Source organism: Streptopelia decaocto (assembly GCF_964273445.1).
Source record: "Streptopelia decaocto genome assembly, chromosome: 5".
Taxonomy (NCBI): Eukaryota; Metazoa; Chordata; class Aves; order Columbiformes; family Columbidae; genus Streptopelia; species Streptopelia decaocto.
The window spans coordinates 52,532,672-52,547,822 of NC_138659.1; the positions used below are offsets into that span (position 1 = coordinate 52,532,672).

General features: G+C 41.3%; 1 long non-coding RNA gene across 2 annotated transcripts; it reads right to left on the reverse strand.

The window, feature by feature from the left end:
• Nucleotides 1–336: 336 nt before the first annotated feature.
• LOC309440229 lies at nucleotides 337–10,552 on the reverse strand. Of its 2 annotated transcripts, none has more exons than XR_014184151.1 (4): nucleotides 10,419–10,552; nucleotides 9,373–9,534; nucleotides 9,034–9,144; nucleotides 337–538 (listed from the first exon to the last, which is right to left on the reverse strand). It is a non-coding gene; the product is annotated as an uncharacterized lncRNA (long non-coding RNA). The 2 variants fall into 2 exon arrangements; XR_014184152.1 differs by having other exon boundaries at nucleotides 9,373–9,529; nucleotides 10,419–10,548.
• Nucleotides 10,553–15,151: the final 4,599 nt, after the last annotated feature.

Genomic DNA, 15,151 nt, shown 5'->3' on the forward strand with positions numbered 1-15,151 from the left:
GTTCTCTTGCAATAATTATAAACATCTATCCAAAACACAGTGACATTTAGTACTTTTGTAAAGGAGCTAAATTAAAGCAAGTGGTGACCTTTTCCTACCACCTGTAATAATCAAGTATGGCTCTACTGGCTTCCTAATCCCCCTCCATGCTCTCCTTCCAGATTTCTCCTGGAACAGGGAATTAATGGCTTGAAAGAAAACAAGGAATTGTGGTGAGGGAAGGAGAATGTGCTGTGGTGCTCGTGGGTGAATAAACAGTGCAATTGAAAATATTTTGATTAAACAGAGATGCATATCTCAAAGCAGAAGAAAGCATGAGCTTACTCAACTTGAATTTTTACGAAGTGGTTTATTTTTGTTTATCTTCACTGGGGGCTCCCATAAGTCTGGTTACAATTAATTTTCAGTTCAAAGGAGATGCTCTCATTTGCTCATCAATTTTTCAGGAAATGAAGGTAGCCCGGTCATTCACACCCAGAAAGGAACCTCTGCCACAAACCTGTCAGTTACTGTAAGCAGCTCCTTTAAGAGAAAACTTCTGCAAAAACACAAGATACACAAGGAGTGGATCAGACCAAGCAGAAATACATGTCTAAAGCAGAAAAGAAGCTGAAATTTTGAAAGTTACTTTTAAAAACCCTTCTAATTAATATATATACACAGAGCCAAGGCAAATAATGGATCTCTTTGATGTGCCATCTCCTACAGATATGTTTTTCTCTAGCAACAAACCACACATATCAAACTCTACTTGCAACGGAAAAGGTGCTGGGTCTGACTAGGGATCTACAACTCACTAACAAGGCCTCCTATACCACCTGTAGTTCTTTAATAGTTTCAAGTTGCTAGTCACATCAGTTCAACAGGTGGCAACTTCCATGCACGAATTATGGTTTCCAGTTGAAATTTTCCCATTTGAGTAGATGGAGAGACCCAGTTATTTGAACTTACAGATGTTGCAACAGTCCATCTCCCTTGGAGCAACAGAGAGGGGGCTACAGGATAGCCAGCAAAGACACCAAAAGGTGAGCAAGTGTAGGCTTAAGTGACTTGGAAGAGTGCCACTCAGATGCCACCAAGATGCCCTGCCAAGTCTTTGTAGATATAGTATGTATAGAAACCCATCTGAAATTTTCCAGAAAGTTTCCACATGACTGACATCTTCTACAGGTCAACCCCCCCCGCCCCGCAACAAACAGTTCATGATTTCATCTCTCTGTTCCCAAGCAGACCAAACAAGAATAAACGCTGACCCATCAGCTTTTCTCACAATACAGAAATTGTCATTTATGGCCACCTCTGCATTTTTGTCCTTTGGATAAAGGATTTAATTCCTCTGTACCAATATCTGTCAGCACACACCAAAACCAGTGATATATCTAAGTCTAAATACTCAGCACTGTGTGCCTGTGTACCTACAGCTGAGCAAGCTATTCATTTGGTAAGCCAAATCTGGAGCCTCATTCTGCTCACCCTCAAGAAATGCTCCATCATCATTCCACTGCTTATGTTCTCGCTCTGCCATCCACAGAAAGTCTGGTGACTCAGAAGTGACTCTTGGGCAAGAGAAAAAGGAGGGCACTACAAAACAGGAGTACAATACAAGAAGCCTCCTCAAAACCATGAAAGATCTTTTTAAAAAAATCATTTGAAATGAGGTGGCCATAGAGGAAAACTTCTTTCTTCTTCCTTCATGTTGCATGAGTTCTGTTAGCATGGGAGGGAACTCACTCATCTTTAACATCAGTTGGAATGCAGGGTTTACTAGACTGAATGCCCTCATTCTGGCTGAGAAATAGTTGTCATTTTAACCTTTCTTTACTTCCTTAAGTTTCTATCTGCTCTCTCCATGTCATTATGATGAGAGATAGCTGAGTCCAGTCCCAAGCAATCATTCTGAGTATGTATTTCAACATTGTTGTGGTTAATTAACTTGTCAGATAGCAATCCAGGAGCAGTTGGATATATAGATCCCTCAGGCATGCTGCGTATTTTATCGTTGCCGTATCTCTAATTATAACCATAGTTGTGATTAAAATTCAGAAATTCACATTTTTACACCTCGCTCTTTCCTTGCCAATCCTAACTTTCATTTCAGCCTCCTCTCTCTGGCTCCAGCAGTAAAGAAAACAGACATCAGTGGTGGGGAAAGCCTGCCAACACAGGAGTGAGCCAGTGCTGATCCCTCTTCCAGTAACACGTCCTGGCTGAGCATGTCCAGGCTAAAAAGTCATTACAGCCAAACTTACACATCCTCAAAAGCAGCTAGTCTCACTAAGTACTAAAATGAACAGCACTTTCATCAGAAGCTTCTTGAACAGACAGTCTTTAGATTAATGGAGAAATTGGAAGTAGGTTTAAAACCAGCTTTTCCTTATACTGAAGGGCATTTCTCATGCTTAGTTGCACTAATAATACATAACCCATTGAAATGCTCTTCCTTTCAGAGACTTATTAGGGACCTGAAGTGGGGGAGTTCAGACCAACAAAGCTGAAAGAAGAAAAAAATTTAAAAACAAAAAAAAGAAGAGAGAGACAAGAAAAGGATACAAAGCAACATCAAAAAGGGCTTGTGCAGAACTTAAGTGCCTAATCCCAGACTCCCCTTGCATGGTTGCCTCCTAGCACTGGAGAAAACTCAATTTGACAGATACCTACTTTTTCCACTTCACAATGCCCAGGTGCCCTGAGCTGCACCACTTTATACATCCAGAACTGTCTCTGCTCAGACAGAGCAGAGGAGCTGAGCATCCATCTCTGCTTCCTCCTGCTCTGCACTCAGAGACAGGGCTTTAGCTCAGCCAGGTGGCAGAAATCCCTCAGTCATCATACACTTGATTTCCAGGTCTCAGAGATGCAGACATATACCATGGTGGTTCCTTCCATCTTGTAAAACAAAGAATGAGGTGGAGTCCCCTAAATTCATTATCACTCTGATGCTTAGCTTCTAGCTGTGGGCAAGACAGCTGTGATTCTGAGCAGGATGTCTTTCTTACTAGGCGACAGCTTCATCCTTCATGAGGGAACACTCTCCATCGCACCAGATGAAGCCATGACACTATTCAGGGAAGCACTCAGCATGCTCAGGGCACTCCAGGGCAAGCAGGGAGTCCTGGTTCTCTCTCTGCTGCCAGAAATGCTTGTGTATATCACTGTTCAAGTGCCGAACACAACTCATCTTGGGGGCAGGAACCACAGCTCACAATTCCCATCTTCCTCATGAATGCCCTAAGCATTAACTTGTAGTCCTGCTGGTTTTTTTTGTCTCTTTATATTCATGCTTTCTCTCTTTTAATTAATTTTGGTTTGGTGGCACACGTCCAAAAGGAGAAGGGAAAGAAGGTCTTTCAGGATAAGTGATTACCTTGAAAATAGGACATGTGGATTCAAATTCTCTCACATTAAGAAGGGAACTGAATATAAATTCCCTGATTTCTTTGCAAGGGCTGTAACCACCCATTGCCATGGGAACAGTGCACACCCGACACACCCAGCAAACCATACCCTGTGCACTGAAGGAATGGACCTTGGAACAATCCCCACAGAGAGCCAGCACCAGGGTCCTGCAGGAAGGCTTCTCTCTGAAGCTTGAAGCCCACAGTAGGACATTTCACTCAGGTAATTATCCAGGCAACTTCTTGCCGAGCATGTAGACTTTGCATAACCCTTTCCTCATGCATTCTGACTGCTTATCTAAAATGTTAAGGAAAAAAAAAACCACACAAAAAAAATCAGTGATTTTGTCTAAAAATAGGTATGGTAATAATGACAGTTTCAGGATTGAGCCAATATGTACAAGTGCTACACTGACCTTACAGTGTGGGTAAAATGGTCTTATACCTGATTTAGTTACTTTTTTTGGCTGAAAGTGATTTTCCCTCATAACTTCAAGTGGTGCTAGTATTAGGTCTGAGTTACTTAGAGATAGTCAAACTGCAAAAACGTTGTCTCGGGGCATGATCTTTCTGAAAAAATGCCATCAGATGCTCACAAGCTGGGCTTAGATCACGTGCTGAATTTTGTAGGCTGCTGTGACGGTGTCAAATGATGACCACTTCAACTTCAGGCATCCATAGTGAAGGCCTAAAGGCTGAAGAGGCTGTGACCCTGCCAGCTTTTTAAGTCCTACTGTCCTGTGTGCAAAAGATCAAAAGCAACTGAAATGCCAATTATTGTGTTATGTCATGCTGATTCAATACACAAATATATGTATTTTCACTTCAGCTTTTCCTATGCTTTGAGAAAAGTGCAATTTACAATTTAAAGACCATACAAACAAAAAACTATGAAATTAAATTTTCTGTGTCCAAAAGCCAAGTTTGTTCTGGTTTGCTACTTTTCAGTTCATTTACGCTAACAGGATTTTTAGAAGTTCAACATACCACCACTGTCCTGTAATGATATTTTACAGTATGGTAAGATAAGTTGCCTTATTTTTCTTCTTGTCCCAGAGTACATAATTCAGCATTGCATGTTTCATAGTCTGAGTCATAAATGTTGAAATTGATTACACAGAGGCATTGGAGCAGTCTCTCATTTTGCTTGCTTGAAGATCCACTGAAATTTGTTGAGACATTTACAATTCCCATGAAACTCAGGCTTCTAACTTGAGGCTTTTTATTTTCTCCCACACACTGTCAGGACAGCGACTCCAAGGACACAATACATGTTCAGAAATCCCAAGAGCACTGGAAACCCCAGATGTTCACTTCTCAGAAAATATGTGATGAACATTGCTTAAGCTGGCTTTCTTCTAGCAGTGAGCAGGTATTACCAGTAAACACACATATGCTAATTCTCAGTACACTGCAAGCTCCGTGGCAGTCCCTGTTCCTCTGCCTACAAAGAACGTTGGTATTTAATTGTCGTGGTTTAACCTAAGCTAGCAATACAACCACAAGAGCCTCTCACTCACCCCCTCCTCCACCTCCCAATAGGGGAGAGAATCAAAAAAGGGAAGGGAGAAACTTGGATTGAGATAAACAGAGTTTAATAAAATAACAAAATACTAATACACTACTAGTAAATACATATATAAAATAGAAATAAAAGATACTCAAGGCAATTCATCATGAACACACTGAGCAGTCAGTCCCAGGAAACAGCACCTGGTCCCAAAGAGAGAAGGAAGAAGAAAAAAGGCAGAAAGGCTCAGAGGCCTCTGCAAAATCACAAACGGCCCAACTAAAACTCTCGATTCAAACTCCCATGGCTGTACCCCAGAGCAAGCAACAGCAAGAGAGTGCAGAGGAACAACCCGGCAGGTCCTGACTCTTCTTAAAGATTTAGTATTATGCTAGTGGAATGGAATACTCTTATTGATCAGTGTTGATGTCAGTCAAACTCCATCCCATCTCTGCCCTGCCTTCCTCAATGCCTCACACCTGTAAGCAGGGCACTCAGTGTCCTTGTCTCTCAGACCAGAGCAATTAAAAACATGAGCTCTGTGCTGGGGTATTATCTTCTTGTTCTCAAACTAAGTCCAAATAACAAGTGTGTTAGCTATGAAAGATTTCTAAATGCATGAAGAAAATTAACTCATTTTCAGTCAAACCAGCACATTAATGAAGTTTCTGGATGCTGAAATTACTTCTTTTAACTCTCTAACCCCCCTTTTTGGTAGCAGAAGAATGCAGTTAGATCCTCCCAACCCTTTCTTCTCTAGGATAAGCACCACCCCTTCCCCCTTAGCTCTCTTCTTCTCTGTCATATGATCAGCCCTCGCCTCAGTCCCCCATTTTAATGGCTCACCACTGAATTAATCTATTTGTCAATAACTGCACTTGTTCAAATATATGTATATTGCTGGTCTTCCTACTGGAAGTAAGCCCAAATACAATATAGTGCAAGATGCACGACATTAAAGTGCCTTTTTTGTTATTAAGGAGGGATTTTTTTTCCTTGCCTGTGGAACCAGCTGCAGCCAACTCAACAAGAGTTAATTGGTGCCCGTGTTGAAGTCCACACAGAGATGGAGTAAATCTACTACAGGAAATGCAGGGCTGTTTTTTGTTGTTCTTCATACAGGTGTAACTAACCAACTTGATGCTCTACACCTCTACACTAAATCCAGTGCCAAAGCAGATGAACATTTGTTATTTGGGAACAGAGATCAGAACTGATACTTGTCTGACTTACCTAAGACACCCCCAGTGCAGGAGCTAGCTAATGTATAACTAGTATCTAACAGGAAGGGTGCAGCTCAAGGTAATATGGCTAGAAGAAAAAGGGCACTAGCATCACCTCCTTGAAATTCTTAATATGCTGCCTGGGGAAAAAGTCAGTGGAAGACTTTAGGAATTTCTAAACATGCTGAGTATTTCAATACGTGTGTCGTGTTATATATGATAGTGCAGATCTTCCACCTGTAAGTAGTCTGCAAACTTTTAATGCAACGCGTAATCATTTTCTCTTCTGCAAGCTGACAGGTGCTGAAGCAGGTACTCTGGGGCAGATCGAGGGAGCTGATGGAACAACCTCAGCAGCCCACTCATTAGACCTCCTACATGACCAGGACTGGGCAGGCTTTTCTGCACAGTGTGTTCCTATTCCCCAGCCTCAAAGGGTGAATTAGAATACACCTAATGAAGACATAGAGGAAGCTTCAGCTAGAAGGAAAATCCTCATTCGTACTTCACTGGGACGTAAGTGTGATACATCCATCTTTTATTAAACCAAACACAAGAAGGATAACAATGTTCTGCAGTCCAGGGCCAGAACACAACCCTTACAGTAAATAGAGGGTTTCAATACATTTATTAGAAGGATCATCTTTTAAGGAGCTGTAAAACCCCCACTGTCCAGACCTAATGCCCTCTGACGTGTAGGGAGACACATTTTTAAAATTCTTTGTCTTATCTCCTAATGAAGGACCATCCCACACATGCCCCATTATAGTTTGCTGGGTTGCAGCTTACTTTGTGCATGTGTCACACCTCACAACTCTCTCCTTATTTGCAGCACTATATTTCAATACTGCTCTGATCAATTGGCTCCCTGTAATAACCTTGGAACTTGCACCTTTGAAAAATTATACACGAAAACTCTCATCTTCAGAGTGGTTTTGAGGTGGGCTGGAAAACACTCCTTGTCACAGATGAGACTCAGGAGTTTTTCATTTGCTTTAATGCAGTACAGTATCAGTGGGGAAAGAGAATAATGTTGGTATCAGACAGTAAATCAGGCTTGCTTTGCTTGCTGCATGCTTTTTAAAAGAGGAGTGTTGCTGGTGGTACAGATGTCTATACCACACAGTAAGGTGGGGAGGGATTTACAGTGAAAATGAGTAAATACTGTTGTAAACCTTTTACACCTTCTAGCCTAAGGTCTCAAAGCAATTCCCAGCTGCTGTGTAGCCTCAGGGTCTCCCAAGGACACAGCAGTCCTGAGCACAGTGGATCTCACAGTGCTGCCGAAGTGGCTGCTTGACCCCACAGCACGTGACTGTGAACCCCTCTCTGGTGCTGAGCTGTTTTGGTTTTAACTCTGGCAGGAAATAGTTCAATTGCCTCAGGGCAGAGTTATCCTGTTCCATGGGCAGCCTCCTAGCCTGCTGTAGGAGTTTTAAAGGCTTACTAAGTAAATATCAGATTTCATATTGTTTCATCTACCATTTCCCACTCCAGTCCCAGGGCTAAGACCAAAATCAGTGATATAACTCTTCATTTCTGATCAGATTGCTGCCAGTCTCCTTTCCCACCTCTCCCCATGTTTCCAAGTAACAAGCATTACTATTTCCCTAGCAGTCACCCCAAGTCCACATCAGCACGAAGCCAAGTGAGGCCATGGCATGTCTTCAGGAATAGGAGGAACACGAGAAAATGAGACCAAGGACACTCGCAAACAGGGAGAAGGTAGAAACTATTTGTCTGCTCCTGGATTTAAAGAGCCAGGTGCCAGGACAAAAGACTACAGAAAATGTCCTTTACAAATACAGTAAATGAGAAAGGCCAGTGGGGACAAAGTGGCTAGAGACAGTAATAGTAGCTAACTAGATGGGGTGCTGCCTAGCTGTCTGAAACCCAAGGGTTTGTCTGTGAGATATTTTAACTTTCAGGTGCATTGCTAGCCTTGTGTATTATGCTGATATAATTCATACCATACACAGATAATTATTTTCCCTCTCTTCTACTATGCATAACTTTTACACATCATTCTGTTCTTCATTAGGTCTTTTTTCTAGAAAAAGTAGGTGAAAGTAGGTAAAGGATAGAGCTGCAAAATCTTACATACCCACTACAAGTGGACTCTTGTGAACTTAAAAATATTTTGCAGGTGGACAATTGTTTTAGTGCAAATTTTTTCATTAGGAAAACCTTTTAGCATTTGAAATGGCCACTTCTAACATTTTCCTAATTGATTTTTCAGTTCAAAATTTTAAAAAAATTTCTGTTAGAGTCATTTTAGCTTGGCATCTCCAAGTCAGCATCTCCCCCCCTTTCTTAGCACATCTCTGTTCTTTCCCTGCTGGAGATAAGCTGGGGGATTTGCATGCTATTTTCTCACTGACTCATTTTCCAAATATGGCCGTTAAACAAATACTATTTCCACAGGCAGCCATCCCCTTCAGATCTTTCATAATAACAAAGTTAATTTTCACTCCCCCCTGAAGCAGCCACCCACCCCAGCAGATATTCAGAAACAGAGTCAAACAAAGCCAGAAACCTACTCAGATCCAAATGTCTCTTGCCAATGTCCTCCTGCAGCTAAGGCTGAAATTAATACTTTATCTATAGTAGGAAGCAACGGAGAGAGCAAGACCATGTTCTGCTGCTTTAATTAGCTACACTGAAAGATTAATAGAGCAGTGACAAGCCCTGGTCCATTCTCGCTATGTTTACAGTCAACCCACTTCTACTATAAATGTTGTTTTCATGTTGAAACAAATTCAAAGGTGACATTAACTAGGTGTTCCCTGTGTACAGCACAAATCACTGTGGTTTTGCAGTTGGCCCTGTGGGACAGAAGAACTTGTCTCCCTGACTTGTTCTGTTCCCGGAGGAGGTTCATGCTGGAAAGGGAGCAAAGACTTACCTGGGGATCCTGAGAAAATCCTGCAGCTGCATTACTTCAGCTTAGCTATGGATACCACTGGAGAGACCCTCAAAACTTCTTGAGTGGGGTCTGTTTTTACAAACCTGCAACCTGTGGCAAGTAATGCACAGAGCATTAATCACAGAGGAAAATACACAACAACACTCTTTTTACATGTTTTGCTTGCAATAAGAAAAAATAGGTTCAATATTGCATATACTAAAAAAAGAACCTCGAGATTTAATCTAGTCTGCTTTATGTGAACATGGTGTTTGTGGAACAAGTCCAAACTTAAAGTGAGAAAACTTAGAACTAGGTTCTCCTCCAGAAGGGTCTTACCTTTTCCAAATTCTTGCCACACGCAGTCTTATCTCCTTGATCCTAATATGTTGGCAAAGGCAGCAGCGAAGCTGACTTCAGTTTGAATTTCCTTGGGAGTTACACGTGGGGAGAAGGGGTACTGACACCCTTAAGCAGGATTTAGTGAGTGCGTTAGCTGGCCTTACATAAAGTTCGGAAGAAGACATAAAAATGAAAGTTTACATTTAATGTTTAAGAAAAAAAGTTACAGTTGTTCTCAGGCATAATATCAAGATAGGTTTTAAACAACTGAAGCAGGTCTCCACAGAGGCAGGAGGCACAGGGGAAAGCAAACAAAGAAACAAACCCACAACAAACTAAAAAACCAAAAACAGAAGAAAAAGCACTTGGTTATGGAGAAGGGGATTTCATGGGCAAAACAAACATCATGAAATGACTCAAAAATGCTGTACCAGTGTAGAGCATGCATCCTTGCAGTTGTGGAGCATAATATGAGAGAGGTGTGGAGGAACATGATCTGAAGGTAAAACCAACAGAAAAACACTGTGAATAAAGACAGAAGGAAAGAGAACAAAAAGAGAAACCAACCTATCTATCTACTTTCTACTTACTGGGATTAAAAAAAAAAAAAAGCATTCTTAATCAACTGCAGATAATCAGGCCACTTGTAGAATGAATCTACTCACACACCTAAAATAACCCTCCTGTCTCTACAGCATCAGGAGTCTCACTACCCTAGGCACTGCAGATTTCCACTTATATTACAGGTGTTGCCATTCAAGAGACAAAATTAGCCAACTCCCAGGGTCTCTTCTGAACTGGAAGGCAGAGGGGGGGCAAATCAACTAACTTGCCCCTGTCAATCAGGGCAGAGGCTGGGGAGATGCTGCAGCTCCCTGAAAACCGTCTGGAGTTTCCTGCCACCTCACACGAGGCGGGACATGAATTTTCCAGAGTAGGGATGGTCTGGGGAGGATGCCCCATGCTTTGGTGGTGTGCTAATAAGGAAGGAGTGGTTAAAGACTAGGACAGCTTTGCATGCAGAAGTTAGCAACTGCACGTACCTGCGACACCAGGTTTAGCAGCAATTTCCATTCTGCTGACAGCAGCACTAGGAGAGCTGGTTGCATAGAAATTAACCACTGTAATTTCAGGCAGAGCTGTTGCTATTAAAAGGACAAAGACATTTTAATGATGGACAGAGAAAAATCTTGTGTAAGAAGATAGGTTTGATAGGAGACATAACCTGAAAGGCTGGAAACTGGTAACACAATGCAGCTGGCTTCTCAGATGGGACTTCTAGTGCAGAGAACAAACCGAACTGTCACTGTTGCTGGTAAAATTAATAGCAAAAGCTCATTGGCTTCTGCTACTTGAAATGAATTGCTAACAGAAGATGGTGAGCAAAATCCTTCCGCAATTTAAACAAATATCTGTGACATGTATCATATATAATGAGTTTAAAAGTTGGAGGTCCAGCATATTCCGATCAATAGCTCCTGAATATAAGTAACTGCTTTGCTCCCTTTATTCTGCTTATTGCCAGAGAGCAGGCTATCAGGTCAATTTAGCTTAGTTTTTCTCCATAACCACCTAGCATAAATGCTATCAAAAGAGTCCAGCTGTATCACTGGTTAAAAGCAGAAGATTGCTGAGATTAAGGATGGTTTTAGAAATCTTTACCACATAAGAGAGCTAGAGCTGCTAAGTGGTGTTTGGTGTGTCATCCTGCCTGGGTACAGAGTCATGCTATTGCATGAACACCAACTCCTAAAGGTCAGGGCTGATGACAGACTGCCCACAGACAGAGTTTCCAGACCTTTAGATAACTCCCTACACCTCCCCCACAGCTATCACAGCTGATCTACAGCAGCTGTCTTCTGCATTTAAGCTTAGTTTTTATCTAACCACTGTAAAGGTAATATTTACAGTTCAAAATCCTGACTTGGACATATCTGAACCCAGAGAGTGGCTGCTTGACTGATCATTAACAGTAGTATATTCTATGCCAACAGCTTAGGTCTCAGCTATTGTCTTTGTGCAGGAAAAAGACCAGATATTAATGAACATGGAGAACATCTAGAAAGCCTTTTTTTTTTTTAAATTCTGCTTTCTTTGGCTTCTACTTTGATCTACAATACAGTGAGATATTTTTGAAATATTCTGTATTTTTTTCTGTTTAATAAGATATTTTCCAATCACTGAACCCTCTTCTTTTGCTGCTGTCACATTCGCAGTCTCTCCTTGCTGCTGAAGGTCTCTCAGTGCTAAGGTACAAAGTTGCCTTATGGCCTTCCAGTATTGGGTTTTACCACTAAATTTAGAAAAGGAAATGTCTGGGGCTTTTGGGAAATTGTCAAAAAGTAATTTTTCTTTGAATGAAAAGCACAAACTCTCCATATGGATTTCACCCTTTACAAAAGCACTGGGTGTGGGTGAAAGCTAAACAAGCTGTGAGCCATTTGATTCTGGAGAGCCATGGGGGAACCTTTCCATTCTACCTCTGTTTTCTCCATGTCCCACTCTGAACGTGGGTCTAGCACACATCCGCATTGCTCTGCTGGTAGCAATCAGCTGTATTGTGTTGGTGCTCCCCGTTCTTACTCAGAATTGCTCTGGCATCTGGGCATTGCTGGCTTGCTCACATATGGAAGTCAGAAGAAATCTTCTTACCACCTCTCTCTATGAATTTTGTAGAAGCAGAACTGGAGCATCTGAAGTGCTGCTTGGAGGGGATCTGTGACACTGAGCATTCTTAATGCAACCTTCACAGCTTATCATTCACCAAAGCTGGATTTCTCCTCCTTTTCTAAATGTTACTGATGCATGAAGAGATATAAATTCTGTTTATCTTCAGCTCCTCAAATTCAAAGTGTATATGTGCCTTGTGGTCTGTTGCATTAGAGGTGCTTGTACCTGTAGGCTTCTAGAGATGTGTATGATTGGTCCTGTACTGAAGTGGAAAAAACACATTTGACTCTCAGAATAGATGGAAACAACCGTCACCCTCTGTGGGGACTACATTTAGATAAGTTCTCTTAGCAGCTGGCGACAACCCACTATGCTTTTACTCTTGGGACATGGTATCTTTTCTTAGAAGCTATTAATAGTATGAAGCCCTATCTAGTGCTTACTTTCTCACAGAAATGTTTTTATATTTATAAATTTATATAATTTATATTCACAACGATGCAATCCTTACCACATTATTTTCCACCACTACCACTCCCAAATAAATATTCTTATTCCAGTGGTTGCTTGTGGGCAAATAAAAGCAGACTGGACAACATAGCTGCTTCACAACAGGTAGCTTTCCTTTCCCATGACCTGTGCTCCCAAAGTATTTAGTAAAAAGAAACCTGTGAATTCACAGACTGAGTCTTGCACTACATTTCACAACCTCAGTATCAGCTTGATGGCCACACCAAGAAGCCTCCTCTCTCCTGCCATAGCTAGGACACCTTTTTTTCTGTCTGTAATTCTATGGTAAGGCTCTAGGATGCCCTTCAAATTCTTTAGTAACTCAACACTAAGAGCACCTGGAACTAACTCTAAACTTCCTAGTAGTAAAATGTGAGGACATTTAAGAAACAGTCATACCTGCTGGTCACCTATTTTAACTTGAGGCATGGCTTGGCAGCAGTTAAGATGGGTGATATTAAAAATGTATTTGTTGGTGAAAGATAACATACTTGGAAATACAGTGTTTTATATATACCCCATGGACAAACATACTGTGCACAATGGAGCATAGCATAAAGGTAGCCTGGCTAGCAATGACTCAAGCTTGTACTTCGCCTAAAACCCACAGCCAGTGCCTATCTGCTGCCAGTTTCCACACTCATTGCACGGAGCTGTCAACAGTTTGGACAGCGCTGTACCAATGCAGCAACTGTGCTGGCACTCAAGTGGTTGCCTCGTTGCTGCTCTGTGGGGTGGCTGCCCGGTATTGCCTTGTGCTGGCACGCTGACCAATTTCGTCCTCATGGTGTTATCTTTGATGCTACATATTTGGTAATTCTTGGCCCCACCTGCTGTTGTGCAATTGAAAGAGCTGCGAATTACGAGAGCTGAAGGCTGAATTTCTTACAGGTTATTCAACTTTGGCTTTAGCCAGGCTCCTCCTGTGACTAGCAGTAGATGACCTCAGAGTGAAGAAAACTAGCACACAGCCCTCTCCCTTGGAAAGAGTAGTCTCTCCTACCATGTCCATCCCCTTCAAAAAATCCAGCAGATGTTATGAGGAACTTAGAAGAGTTTAGCATCTCTTCAGCTTCTTTAAGCAGTGATTATTGTACTTTCCTCACGTTGGGAAATGAGCCTATATTAGGGCTCATAGTGACAAAGCATCTTAATCTGTTTCCTGATGAAAGAAATGTTTAATCCTGAGAATTTATTTGCCATAGAGTAGGTCTTGGCCAGGAGCTGCAGGCAGAAATGAGTGTTTTGAGGCTGAACGCAGATGGTGAGCAGTTCACCATGTGTGGTCACTGAAAGGGTTTTTCTGGGCACTTTTCTCCAAAGCCAGGGGACAGACCTGAACAGATTTCAGGATGCATTCTGATTTCATGTTATTGTTACCTTGAAAAGTTATCTTGCAGTTGCAGCTGAATGTAGTATTATTTCTTGAGCTAAGTTTCTCTAGTCTACTTTCACCTATAACCACGTTGCCATGGCAAAGCACTCCTGCATGTGTATGTTTTAAATACATGACCTACAAAGCACTTTGGATTCCTTTGATGTGGTAGGCATCTCTTTTCCAGGTGATTTTCTTGTTTCAGATACAATCTGTAAAACAACTGAAGAACATGTTACCAGAAGGCAAATTCATATTTCCACAACAGCATCACTAAAATCCTATGTACACCTGTTGCATGTTACACATGTGAGCACTGTTTAAGAACTTGCCTTTTCCTATGCTCAGGCATCTACATTACATGTCTTTGGTTTCATGCTGTTATCATGCTGCAATATAATTCCCTGTGGTTTTCATAGTAAGTATAGAAAATGAAATTATTATAGCAGCGTTTGGTTGAAAACAAGAACAGCGCAGATTTTATCCTTCATAGTATAACTTCTCTAAGTTATAGTATTATTTATTTATTTATTTGTTCTTGTGTTAGCACAAATTTCCACTAGGCTGTCACAATGACCAAACATTTTTGATTTTGTCTATCTGTGAATAAATAAAAAAATGTCAGGTTAGATAGGTAATGGTCTGAACATGCACATTCATCCTCTGAAAGTATTAGCCAGACACCTCTTCGAAATAGCAATTATTCAAAAATTGAAAAACAAGTTACATGTTCCTTACCTCAAGCAGATAGCAATGTTCTTCCATTTATTTGTAAGGTACTCTGGAAGCAGCTTTTCACTCTAAGAAATATTCTGGCAATCAACAGAACATGAAAAGAGGGGGTAAGTTGACTGCTGCAAGTTACCGAACAATTTACCTGTACAGATCCATGCTTTTTTCCCCCTTCTTGTTCCCGGGATTTTCATTACCAGAGAACAATCTGAGCTGAACATTTGCAGAAAGACAAGGTTATAGAAGAAGTCCATGAAATTGCTGTTTAATGTTATAATGCAATCAACCCTGGAGAAAAAGAATATGCATAATAATGCAGGTGCTATTCTGGATGCTGTTTACTTCCAAGGGATACCCATAGGAAGTATATCCCTTTCTCCTTCCCTTCTAATGGACTCAAATACATTCTAGAACTTAGGGAAAATGAATGGTGTCCAGACAGTCAATTCTGGATGCTGTACCATAGAAAATCTATGGAACTATTTAATA